The sequence below is a fragment of the Polypterus senegalus genome, chromosome 4 (assembly GCF_016835505.1).
Source record: "Polypterus senegalus isolate Bchr_013 chromosome 4, ASM1683550v1, whole genome shotgun sequence".
Lineage (NCBI taxonomy): Eukaryota > Metazoa > Chordata > Cladistia > Polypteriformes > Polypteridae > Polypterus > Polypterus senegalus.
The window spans coordinates 243,435,243-243,447,386 of NC_053157.1; the positions used below are offsets into that span (position 1 = coordinate 243,435,243).

A 12,144-nucleotide genomic window follows, 5' to 3' on the forward strand; every position below is an offset into this window, starting at 1 on the left:
TAAGCAGCATAAGGTCTGACAATGAGTCCAAGGATTTCATCCCAATACCTAATGGCAGTCAAGGTGCTGCTGTCTAGCCTGTAGAGGTCTGTGCATCCCTCCGTGGATATGCCTCCTCAGACCATCACTGACCCACCACCAAACCAGTCATGCTGAACAATGTTACAGGCAACATAATGTTCTCCAAGGCTTCTCCAGACCCTTTTACGTCTGTCACATGTGCTCTCATCTGTGAAAAGCACAGGGCGCCTGCCAGTGGTGGACCTGCCAATTCTGCTATTCTATGGTAAATGCCAATCAAGCTCCACGGGGCCCACTAGAGGACATCAGGCCCTCAGGCCACACTCATGAAGTCTGTTTCCGATTGTTTGGTCAGAGATATTCACACCAGTGGCCTGCCTGCTGCCTCATTTTGTAGGCTGTGCCAGTGCTCATCCTGTTCCTCCGGTCCTGCTGATGAGTTAAGGACCTTCTACAAGGGGCCCTGTCCAGCTCTCCTAGAGTAAGTGTCTGTCTGTCTCCTAGAATCTCCTCCATGCCCTCGAGACTGTGCTGGGAGACACAGCAAACCTTCTGGCAATGTCACGTATTGATGGAGAAGTTGGACTACCTGTGCCAGCTCTGTAGGGTCCAGGTATGGCCTTAGGGTACCAGTAGTGACACTGACAGTAGACAAATGTAAAATGAGTGACAAAACAGATGAGGAGGGAAAAATGCCAGTGGCCTCCCTCTACCTGTTAAACCATTCATTTATGTTTTGGGGGTCGTCTCATTGCCAAGTGCACCAAAGCAGCTGAAACTGATGAACAAGCCCCTCTGCTACTTAACTGACCTGATCAATAGACCACAAGTGTTATTGACTTGATGTGATACTCCCATTAAAAAGGGTTCCTTTAATTTTTTTGAGCAGTATAATTTAATGTAATATTGTGTTTTTATAAGTCACTACACAAATTACAGAAATACAATCAATGATAGTTTTGGATAGACTCACACTTCAGTCCAGGCATGTCAAACACATGGCCTGCAACAGAAGTCTGTGTGGCCCGCATGACAGATCCTAGTTAGCACTGAACTTGTACAAAATGATTACTATTGTTTGTGATTGAATCATTCTGCATCTTCAGCGTTACTTATTGACTTTTCTTACTTCTGCCTTCTGACAAAAGCGAGTTTTCCCATGGCATTACAGTACTGGAAATGTCATCTGCTAGTATAGCCACGAGCCTTGACCAAAGTTAATGAGCCACAACTGAGGTGCTAGGCAGCAGCAGCGGCCTTAGGCATGTGCAAACTGTGCACCTGCACAGGGCCACCAAATCCCAGGGGCCGACACGCCAATATATATTAAATATAAAACAGAAAGAGAAAATAACGACACAGCCGTTAATTAGTACGCTGTATTTACTAATGTCACTAGAGTCAGAGCAGTAAGCTGTATGTAGTATTATAACGTTCTGCCGTAATGAGAATATCATGGGCCGCCACTTGGTTTTTCAAGTTACGGACACACGCATATAGAAGCGTGTCATGAGCACGAGGCGGCTATGCAGTGTCCGCAACGGACGTGGCCATCTGCCGTGCATAAGATACCATATTGACATTCGCGGGCGAAGGGGCCACCGATTCTTTCTCTGCCCAGGGCCGCCACGAGCCTAGAGCCACACCTGCTAGGCTACACTACTGGCTGGGCTGCTGAGACTGGCCACTGGGCAGAACTGACCCTCACGAGTAGTAATAACTCGCATATATTCACGTTTTTTTCCTCTAGTTTTATGTAATTTTGAGCTACTATTGTAACGAACAGTAAGTGCATGATACAGCAGAAGATCTCAAGTGGACACGAGAAGTTGGTGAGCTGTTTATCAACATATTTTTGTGATTTTGAGTTTGTAAAATTAGTGTAGGTCAGGCAGCTTTTTGCATATCGGCTTATTTTACAAAATAAACTTTGAAGTAAACTTAGTAAAGTAAAATTAGATTTTTGGAGAATTTATTATCCAACTTAAATTACTGAGCAATGAATTCAGTGTGCGTTTTCGTGATTTCAGTTCACACGAACAGGACTTTGAGAAAATCCAAATGGAGTTGATTGAACTGCAGTCAGACTCTATTCTAAAGGCAAAGTACAACAAAGTTGGTGTGCCAGGCTTGAATGCTTACCTGCCACCCTCAAACAGTGGGTACGGAAAGTATTCAGACCCCCTTCAATTTTTCACTCTTTGTTATATTGCAGCCATTTGCTAAAATCATTTAAATTAAATTTTTCCCTCATTAATGTACACACAGCACCCCATATTGACAGACAAAACAAGAATTTTTGAAATTGTTGCAGATTTATTAAAAAAGAAAAACTGAAATATCACCTGGTCCTAAGTATTCAGACGCTTTGCTGTGACAGTCACATATTTAACTCCGGTGCTTTCCATTTCTTCTGATCATCCTTGAGATCACCTTCATTTGAGTCCAGCTGTGTTTGATTATACTGATTGGACTTGATTAGGAAAGCCACACACCTGTCTATATAAGACCTTACAGCTCACAATGCATGTCAGAGTAAATGAGAATCATGAGGTCAAAGGAACTGCCTGAAGAGCTCAGAGACAGAATTGTGGCAAGGCACAGATCTGGCCAAGGTTACAAAACAATGTCTGCTGCACTTAAGGTTCCCAAGAGCACAGTGGCCTCCATAATCCTTAAATGGAAGACGTTTGGGACGACCAGAACCCTTCCTAGAGCTGGCCGTCCGGACAAGCTGAGCTACCGGGGGAGAAGAGCCTTGGTGAGAGAGGTAAAGATCACTTTGGCTGAGCTCCAGAGATGCAGTCAGGGGATGGAAGTAAGTTGTACAAATCAATCAACATTTATTTATATAGCACATTTTCATACAAAAAATGTAGCTCAAAGTGCTTTACAAAATGAAGAATAGAAAAATAGAAGACACAATAAAAAATAAACATAAGTCAACATTAATTAACATAGAATAAGTAAGGTCCGATGGCCAGGGTGGACAGAAAAAACAAAACAAAACAAAAAAAAACTTCAAAGGCTGGAGAAAAAAAAAGAAAAAAAAATTCAAAGTCAACCATCACTGCAGCCATCCACCAGTCAAGGCTTTATGGCAGAGTGGCCTGTCGGAAGCCTCTCCTCGGTGCACGACACATGACAGCCTGCATGGAGTTTGCTAAAAGACACCTGAAGGACTCTAAGATGGTGAGAAATAAGATTCTCTGGTCTGATGAGACCAAGATAGAACTTTTTGTCCTTAATTCTAAGCGGTATGTGTGGAGACAACCAGGCACTGCTCATCACTTGTCCAATACAGTCGCCACAGTGAAGCATGGCGGTGGCAGCATCATGCTCTGGGGGTGTTTTTCAGCTGCAGGGACAGGACGACTGGTTGCAATCGAGGGAAAGATGAATGCGGCCAAGTACAGGGATATCCTGGACAAAAACCTTCTCCAGAGTTCTAAGGACCTCAGACTGGGCCGAAGGTTTACCTTCCAACAAGACAATGACCCTAAGCACACAGCTAAAATAACGAAGAAGTGGCTTCACAACAACTCTGTGACTGTTCTTGAATGGCCCAGCCAGAGCCCTGACTTAAACCCAATTGAGCATCTCTGGAGAGACCTAAAATGGCTGTCCACCAACGTTTACCATCCAACCTGACAGAACTGGAGAGGATCTGCAAGGAGGAATGGCAGAGGATCCCCAAATCCAGGCGTAAAAAACTTGTTGCATCTTTCCCAAGAAGACTCCTGGCTGTATTAGCTCAAAAGGGTGCTTCTACTAAATACTGAGCAAAGGGTCTGAATACTTAGGGCCATGTGAGATTTCAGTTTTTCTTTTTTAATAAATCTGCAACAATTTCAAAAATTCTTTCTTTTGTCTGTCAATGTGTGGTGCTGTGTGTACATTAATGAGGAAAACAATTAATTTAAATGATTTTAGCAAATGGTTGCAATATAACAAAGAGTGAAAAATTGAAGGGGGTCTGAATACTTTCCGTACCCACTGTATGTGCGGATCCGTAAGTTGGCATCGAGAGTACTGTCTATGTTCGGAAGCACTTACCTTTATGAGCAATTGTTTTCATTAATGAAAGCCACCAAAACCCCACATCGCTCAAGACTTACTGTCGAGCACCTTTCATCCCTCATAAAAGTTGCAGCTGCACAAGATTTCAAGCCTGATATTGACAAACTAGTTACTAACAAGAGATGCCAAGTGTCGGGACAAAAGAAATAGATTTCACATTGGAAGACTCCTATATAAGCAATGAATATAATAATAAGGACCTAGCTAAGAGGCTAAGACTCTAATTGTACGCTGTTGTACGGAGATTGTATGGAAATAAATTGCTTTTCTTTAAACTTTAAGTGTTACATTTTTTAAAGTTTTCAGTATTGGAAAGAAAGCTACAGTAACTTTGTATAATGGTATTTGTTACAGTGCGGCCCATTGACGCACGTATGGCAGTCGAAGAAGCCCACCAATGGTGTGAGTTTGAGATGCCTGCTTTAGTCCTTCACAAATGCAGTAGTTTACAAACATAGCATTTTAATTTCTGTTTGAGAAGCATGAAAAATAATTGTGTTGAATCTCAACTTATGATGACATTTTTGCTACTGTGGCGAGTGGCTGGGGGTGGGACCCAGCCGGGACCTCCAGGAGGACCAGAGGAGGGCTTACGCCTCCTCCAGACCACGTAGGGGTGACCACCCTGGTGTCTTTGGGGACCACAGGAACAGAGCTTAGAAGCTCAACCCAATAGGGGCCCATGGTCACAGCCAGGGGGCGCCCGAATGCCTGAGGAGCCCTGGCCCTCGGCACTTCTGCCACACTCGGTAGTGCTGGGGGGAACAAGACTAGGGATGCTCGGAGTGCCTTCGGGTGTGCAGCTGGTACTTCCGCCACACTGGGGAGTGCCGGCGGAAGATTGTCGGGAGGCACCTGGAGCACATCCCGGTGGGGGTAAAAGGGGCCACCTCCCTCCATTCGATGGCTGGAGTCGGGTGGAAGTGGACAGAGCTTGGAGGAGCGGAGTGGAGGCGGAATAGAAAAGAGGCATTGGAAGGGCCCGGACTTTGGGGTGATTGGTGCTGCGGCACTGGGTTTGTGCGTTTTCATCATTTTTTACATTTGTAAATAAGCGTGTTATGGTGCATTTAACAATGTCTACCTGTCTGTGTCCGGGCTGTCTCCCACACTATGTATGTACTATTGAGGGACTTATTTTTTAAATCAGCGGGTAACTTTTTTTTTAACAAGCAATGTAAATAACATGTTTACTCTTCACCCTCAGATCACATTCTATTTATCAAGCAGAACTGAATATTTTCATTTTCTACACAATACTGTAATAGCTGTACAGTTCACACAGTGAGACACACAAACACACTCACTATGCATACACACTGCAGGTGCCGTCATTGGTTACCCAGTGAATTGGACTGTTGAATCAACACAATGGCTGTGCATGCTGGGGTCTTTGGCACATGTCGTCCCAGTAGCATGCGAGGTGTCACCAATGGTTTACCTGCTCCTCAAGATGGCTCTTCTCCTTCTCCCTGTTCCAGTCTCGGTTCAAGGTTGTCAAGATGACAAAAATATTTTTTATGAGATATTCAATATGTTGAAAGAATTGCGTGTGGCCAGCACCCAGCGTAATGTTTTGTCTAAATTCTCCACTCCTCTTTTTGCAGCATCACAATCCATTATTATTTCTAGCCATGGAATCTCCTATCCCTGTGCAGGTCACATTGTGCACCAAGGATGTGTCATTTGTTTAGACAAACGTGAAGGTCTTCACTGGCCTATTCTGTGTGGCCAGCAGTTGAGATGGGAGCTCTGGCTTATTTGTCTTTATGGTGCTAAGCATTGTTGAACATTAGAACTGTTTAGACGAGAACAGGCCATTCAGCCCAACAAATCTCGCCAGTCCTATCCACTTGTTTCTTCCAAGAAAACATCAAGTCGAGTTTTGAAAGTCCCTAACGTCTTACTGTCTACCACACTACTTGGTAGCTTATTCCAAGTGTCTATCATTTCTTTGTGTAAAGAAAAACTTCCTAATGTTTGTGCGAAATTTACCCTTAACAAGTTTCCAACTGTGTCCCCGTGTTCTTGATGAACTCATTTTAAAATACAAGTCTAGATCCACTGGACTAATTCCCTTCATAATTTTAAACACTTCAATCATGTCACATCTTAATCTTCTTTTGCTTAAACTGTAAAGGCTCAGCTCTTTTAATCTTTCCTCATAACTCAATCCCTGTAGCCCTGGAATCAGCCTAGTTGCTCTTCTCTGGACCTTTTCTAGTGCTGCTATGTCCTTTTTGTAGCCTGGAGACCAAAACTGCACACAGTACTCCAGATGAGGCCTCACCAGTGCATTATAAAGGCTGAGCAGAACCTCCTGTGACTTATACTCCACACATCAAGGCGCTATATAACCTGACATTCTGTTAGCCTTCTTAATGGCTTCTGAACACTGTCAGGAAGTTGATAGCTTAGAGTCCACTATGATGCCTAAATCTTTCTCATAAGGTGTACTCTCGATTTTCAGACCGCCCATTGTGTATTCAAACCTTATATTTTTACTTCCTATGTGTAATACTTTACATTTACTGACATTAAATTTCATCTGCCACAAATCTGCCCAATTCTGTCTGCTATCCAAGTCCTTTGGTGATGATAACGGAATCCAAATTATCTGCTAATCCACCTATCTTGGTATCGTCTGAAAACTTAACCAGCTTGTTACTTATATTCCTATCTAAATCATTTATATGTATTAAAAATAGCAACGGCCCTAGCACTGACCCCTGCTGGTCACCACTCTTAACATCGGCCCATTCTGATGAGGTTCCTCGCACCATCACCCTCTGCTTCCTGTGTCTGAGCCAATTCTGCACCCATCTAAAAACATCACCCTGAACTCCCACTTCTTTTAACTTGATGCCCAACCTCTCATGTGGCACCTTATCAAATGCTTTCTGAAAGACCAGATAAATAATATCATAAGCTCCACTTTGATCGTATCCTTTTGTTGCCTCCTCATAGAATTCCAACATGTTAGTAAAACATGACCTCCTTCTTCTGAACCCATGCTTTATCTTCCTAATAACTCCTGTCCTTGCCATGTGTTGCTCAATCTTATCATTAATAATTCCTTCCATTAATTTTCCTGTGATGCTTGTTAAGCTTACTGGCCTATAGTTTCTCTGACCTGCCCTGTCACCCTTTTTATATAATGGGATGATATTTGCCATTTTCAGTCCTTCGGAATCTCTCCAGTGCTCAGTGACTTCCTAAAAATATGTGTCAAGGGTTTATACTTGTACTCACTAGCCTCCTTAAGAACATCCATCCATTTTCTAACCCGCTGAATCCAAATACAGGGTCACGGGGGTCTGCTGGAGCCAATCCCAGCCAACACAGGGCACAAGGCAGGAACCAATCCTGGGCAGGGTGCCAACCCACCGCAGGACACACACACACAGACACACCAAGCACACACTAGGGCCAATTTAGAATCACCAATCCACCTAACCTGCATGTCTTTGGGTTGTGGGAGGAAACCGGAGCGCCCGGAGGAAACCCACGCAGACACGGGAGAAGCGTGCAAACTCCACGCAGGGAGGACCCGGGAAGCGAACCCAGGTCTCCTAACTGCGAGGCAGCAGCGCTACCACTGCGCCACTGTGGTTAAGAACACAAGGATAAATATTATCTGGGCCTGGTGATTTGTTTGATTTCATCTTAATCTCAGCAGCACGTCTCCCTCTACAATTTCTAAATCTCCTCAGTACCTCCTTAGAATTCATGTTTACCACTGGGAGGTTGTCCACTGTTGCCTTACTCTTGAGGAGCTGCTGTCCCAGGTTGTGTAAAAAGTAATTGCATATGACGTTGTGGCCATGCAGCTTATGTCATGTCCAGGGTAACCCTCAAGCCTTCTTTTCTCACAGGAGTTCTTCCATTTGACTTCCCATTGTTAATGAAATGACATCCTCTGCTCTTCTGTATCTCTGTGCTTCCCCTTGAGTGTGTTATTCATACCTATGGACTGGCTTATCATGCAGATGATGCTTAGATCTATTTCAGTGTTAAAAGTGACACTTCATCCCAGCTTTCTCAGCGCACAACTTACCTCAGTGAAATTAAATTAAAATTAAAACCTGAACAGAGCAAAACTCTTTAAAATTAAATTGCAACAACTGAACTCCTACAAAGTGGCACTAAAGTGTAACTTAAGAAAACAAACTCCTCTTCAGCCATTCTGGGTGATGATCTCCTCAGACCTCCTTGGTGTCACTTTGATTCTTCCTTTTCTTATTTCACCATGTAAAACACATTAAGAAAGTTCCACTACTGTCACATTCCTTATGTTTGCTCATTCCTCTCCTTTTCTAATGCTCAGATTCTTGTCCCTGTTTTTATCACATCCCACATTGATTATTGTAAGTCACTACTGGCAGGTGACACTTCTAATCTTCTATCACAGCTCCAGCTGATTCAAAACTCAACTGTAAGAGTTCTGACATGAACCACCAACAGCGAGCACATCACAGCCATCCTGCTGCACCTTCACTGCTCCCCGTGTCTTGCAGGACTGAATATCAAATTCTGTTCTTGACCTGCCCACTAAGGTCCTCTCATTCTGTGCCCCCCACTAACCTGCACTCTGTGGGTGACAGCAGGGCCTTCAGCTGTATATAGCGCCCTGACTGTGGACTGACCTCCCGACATTAATGACATCAGCTGACTCCATTCATTAGTTTAGGAGGACATTAAACAGACCTGACATTCGACCCCTTCTTTCAGTTCACCCCCTCTGTCTGTTCAGGTACTCAGGGTTTGAATTTTATATCACAATTTGTTATTTGATTAAATTTTTTTTTGTAGAATTATATGTTGTATTTTAGTCTGAATTATTGTCTTTTATTGTGTTTGAATGTTTTGTATATCCTGTATTTATCTTTATTTAGTGAGATATTATTTGTAGCTAATGTTATAATCGGTCCTGTTGTTCTTTCTGAATTTTCGGCGTAGGAAGGGTGCTACATAAATAGTGTTCTTATTAGTATTTTTAGTTTTATTTTTTATTGATGGCCCATCGTTTATAATAAGTTGCAAAAACTAGAGCAGTTCTCTATAAGGCAAATAATATACAGCATAATTCAGTGTAGAATATGTATTGCCGTTTTCTTCACATACATATTTAAAAATATTAGATTGGCTTAAATGTTATTTCTAAATTGGTTTAGAACAATATTGCACACATGCATAGTACATTTTAAAAAACCTAATCACTTTTATTAATAAACTCTAATATGGTGCAAACACTGTAATTGTATTGTATATTTTGTTTCTTGAATGTAAACGAAAAACCATTTTCAATTAACACAGATCTTGATGATTTTAATGGTTCCCACAGACCCGAACACAACATAAATGTTAATAGTTATAATAATAATACATTTTATTTATATAGCACCTTTTCCATGCTCAAGTCGCTTAGTATATTTCACAGAAACGATCCATATTGTTTAGTTTAATGTGTGACACCACGTGATGGCAGAAACCCTCTGAACTTCACTATGATGCGTATTATTTGGCTTGATGTACGGTTTGCCCTCATTTTGTTGAGGAGCACCATGAGAGATGCTTGAGCTCCCATAGCACCGAGTGTGACGTGTGGTACAGAAAGTGGAGCTGCAGATGAGGATCTGAGTGAGTGAGAGGAGTGCCAGTCTGGAGGAGATCAGTGAGGTCATGGAGAGCTTTAAATGTTAAGAGCGGTATTTAGTATTGTAATCGGTAGTTAAGAGGGAGCCAGTGAAGTTGAGAGAGAGTAGGTGTAATATGTTCAGTGGATTTAGAACAGCAGGTTATTATCCTGGCAGCAGAATTTTGAAGAAGTTGTAACCGATGGATACATTTTTGTGGGATGACAGATAGAACAGCATTACAGTAATCTACACGTGAGGTGACTCGGGCATTAACCAATACTTCAGTACTGTGCTGGGTAAGAACAGGACGAAGTCTATAAATGTTTCGGAGATGGAAGAAGGCAGCCCGAGAAATGTTACTTATATGGGAGTAATTATTTAATGATTGCCATTATTAATGTATAACTGGTTATAAATAATTGCATTTAAAAGATTCACCAAATTCTGTTGTATGCAAACGATACTGTTTTAAACGTTTTTTTTTTTTCCCCCCCATCAGAAAACCCGGTTTCCACGTCTACCTGTATTAGTTTAAATGGCACTTTTGCCACTTGCAATATGGCTGACGTACTTTATCGACTGGGCAACACAGTGAATGCGGGTATCTATCTATATACAGTATTTCTATACACTCCCCTAAAGGATTATTAGGACCACCATACTAATACGGTGTTTGACCCCCTTTCGCCTTCAGAACTGCCTTACTTCTACGTGGCATTGATTCAACAAGGTGCTGAAAGCATTCTTTAGAAATGCTGGCTCATATTGATAGGATAGCATCTTGCAGTTGATGGAGATTTGTGGGATGCACATCCTGGGCACGAAGCTCCCGTTCCACCACATCCCAAAGATGCTCTATTGGGTTGAGATCTGGTGACTGTGGGGGCCATTTTAGTACAGTGAACTCATTGTCATGTTCAAGAAACCAATTTGAAATGATTCGAGCTTTGTGACATGGTGCATTATCCTGCTGGAAGTAGCCATCAGAGGATGGGTACATGGAGGTCATGAAGGGATGGACATGGTCAGAAACAATGCTCAGGTAGCCCGATCCCCAATTGGCACTAAGGGGCCTAAAGTGTGCCAAGAAAACATCCCCCACACCATTACACCACCACCACCAGCCTGCACAGTGGTAACAAGGCATGATGGATCCATGTTCTCATTCTGTTTACGCCAAATTCTGACCCTACCATTTGAATGTCTCAACAGAAAATCGAGACTCATCAAAACCCTAGAAATGGTTGTGCGTGAAAATCCCAGTAACTGAGCAGATTGTGAAATACTCAGACCGGCCCGTCTGGCACCAACAACCATGCCAAGCTCAAAATTGCTTAAATCACCTTTCTTTCCCATTCTGACATTCAGTTTGGAGTTCAGGAGATTATCTTGACCAGGACCACACCCCTAAATGCATTGACGCAACTGCCATGTGATTGGTTGATTAGATAATTGCATTAATGAGAAATTGAACAGGTGTTCCAAATAATCCTTTAGGTGAGTGTATCTACAACTGCGGGAACGTATGGGGCTTTGCAAGTGGATATTATTGAAAATCAGAAATGAACGAAGAGGCAGTGCAGGAGTAAGCAGCTGAACAAGCGCGTGCGCGACACACAGCACAGTTCGGAGCATGCGCGTAATCAAAAGGAGAAGCGGCGTGGAAATGTGCACGAGAGCAGAAGCAATCCCGATTAACGCGCCTCCGGCAAGTCAGATGTAGCATTACATTTCACGGGACACCGACCGGAAAATAAATTAACGTAGCATTAGCTAAAAGTGCGCGACCTCTGTCATCCAGGATAAACTCCTGAAGGTGCGATTTGCTGTGCCGCCACCTCCTCCTTTCACGTAGCGCTCTATCCTCAAAACTGAAAAGCGAACCACGCGGCATCAGGCACCTCCTCAAAGTTAAAGCCGCTAAGTATGTCACGATCTTCCTCACTGCTGGCATTCCCACCCGTACGCGTTCGCCACGTTCGACTTTGTCTCACCTTCGCTTGATGTTGTGGCCGTGAAGAAGTCGGACCGCTCGGGTCTCATAACAGCAAACTAGTGATGTGCTGCTGGATATACTGACTTGTCGAGCAATCAAAGGACCTTTTCGAGGTTTGTTTGAATTGCGCCCATCACGTGATTTTGAGGCACGCTTGCGTCATTACGTCATTGATATCTGCGCAGTCCGCTGCCTATTTGCTCGGCCTCCTCGTCTGCTGAATACTTTTTGCTCAAAGTGTAAAAGCAGTTGGCCCTGCTGCATCTGTAAGGTGTGCTGACGCGAGTTTAAATCCTAGTTGGGCTCGCGTATGGTCTTTGACCAAAGTTGAAAAACTTTTTAAAAAGAGTTATGTAGTATTTGTCTATAAGTTAATAAATACGTTTAGCAGACATTATGAACGATTAA

General features: G+C 43.0%; 1 protein-coding gene across 1 annotated transcript in view; it reads right to left on the reverse strand.

The window, feature by feature from the left end:
* Positions 1–11,860, reverse strand: part of LOC120528375 (zinc finger protein with KRAB and SCAN domains 1-like) — a 28,111-nt gene extending 16,251 nt beyond the window's left edge. The window contains exon 1 of the mRNA XM_039752530.1: positions 11,735–11,860. The gene's annotated coding sequence lies outside the window, so the exon portion shown is untranslated. The remainder of the gene's footprint in view (positions 1–11,734) is intronic.
* Between the last annotated feature and the right edge of the window lie 284 nt (positions 11,861–12,144).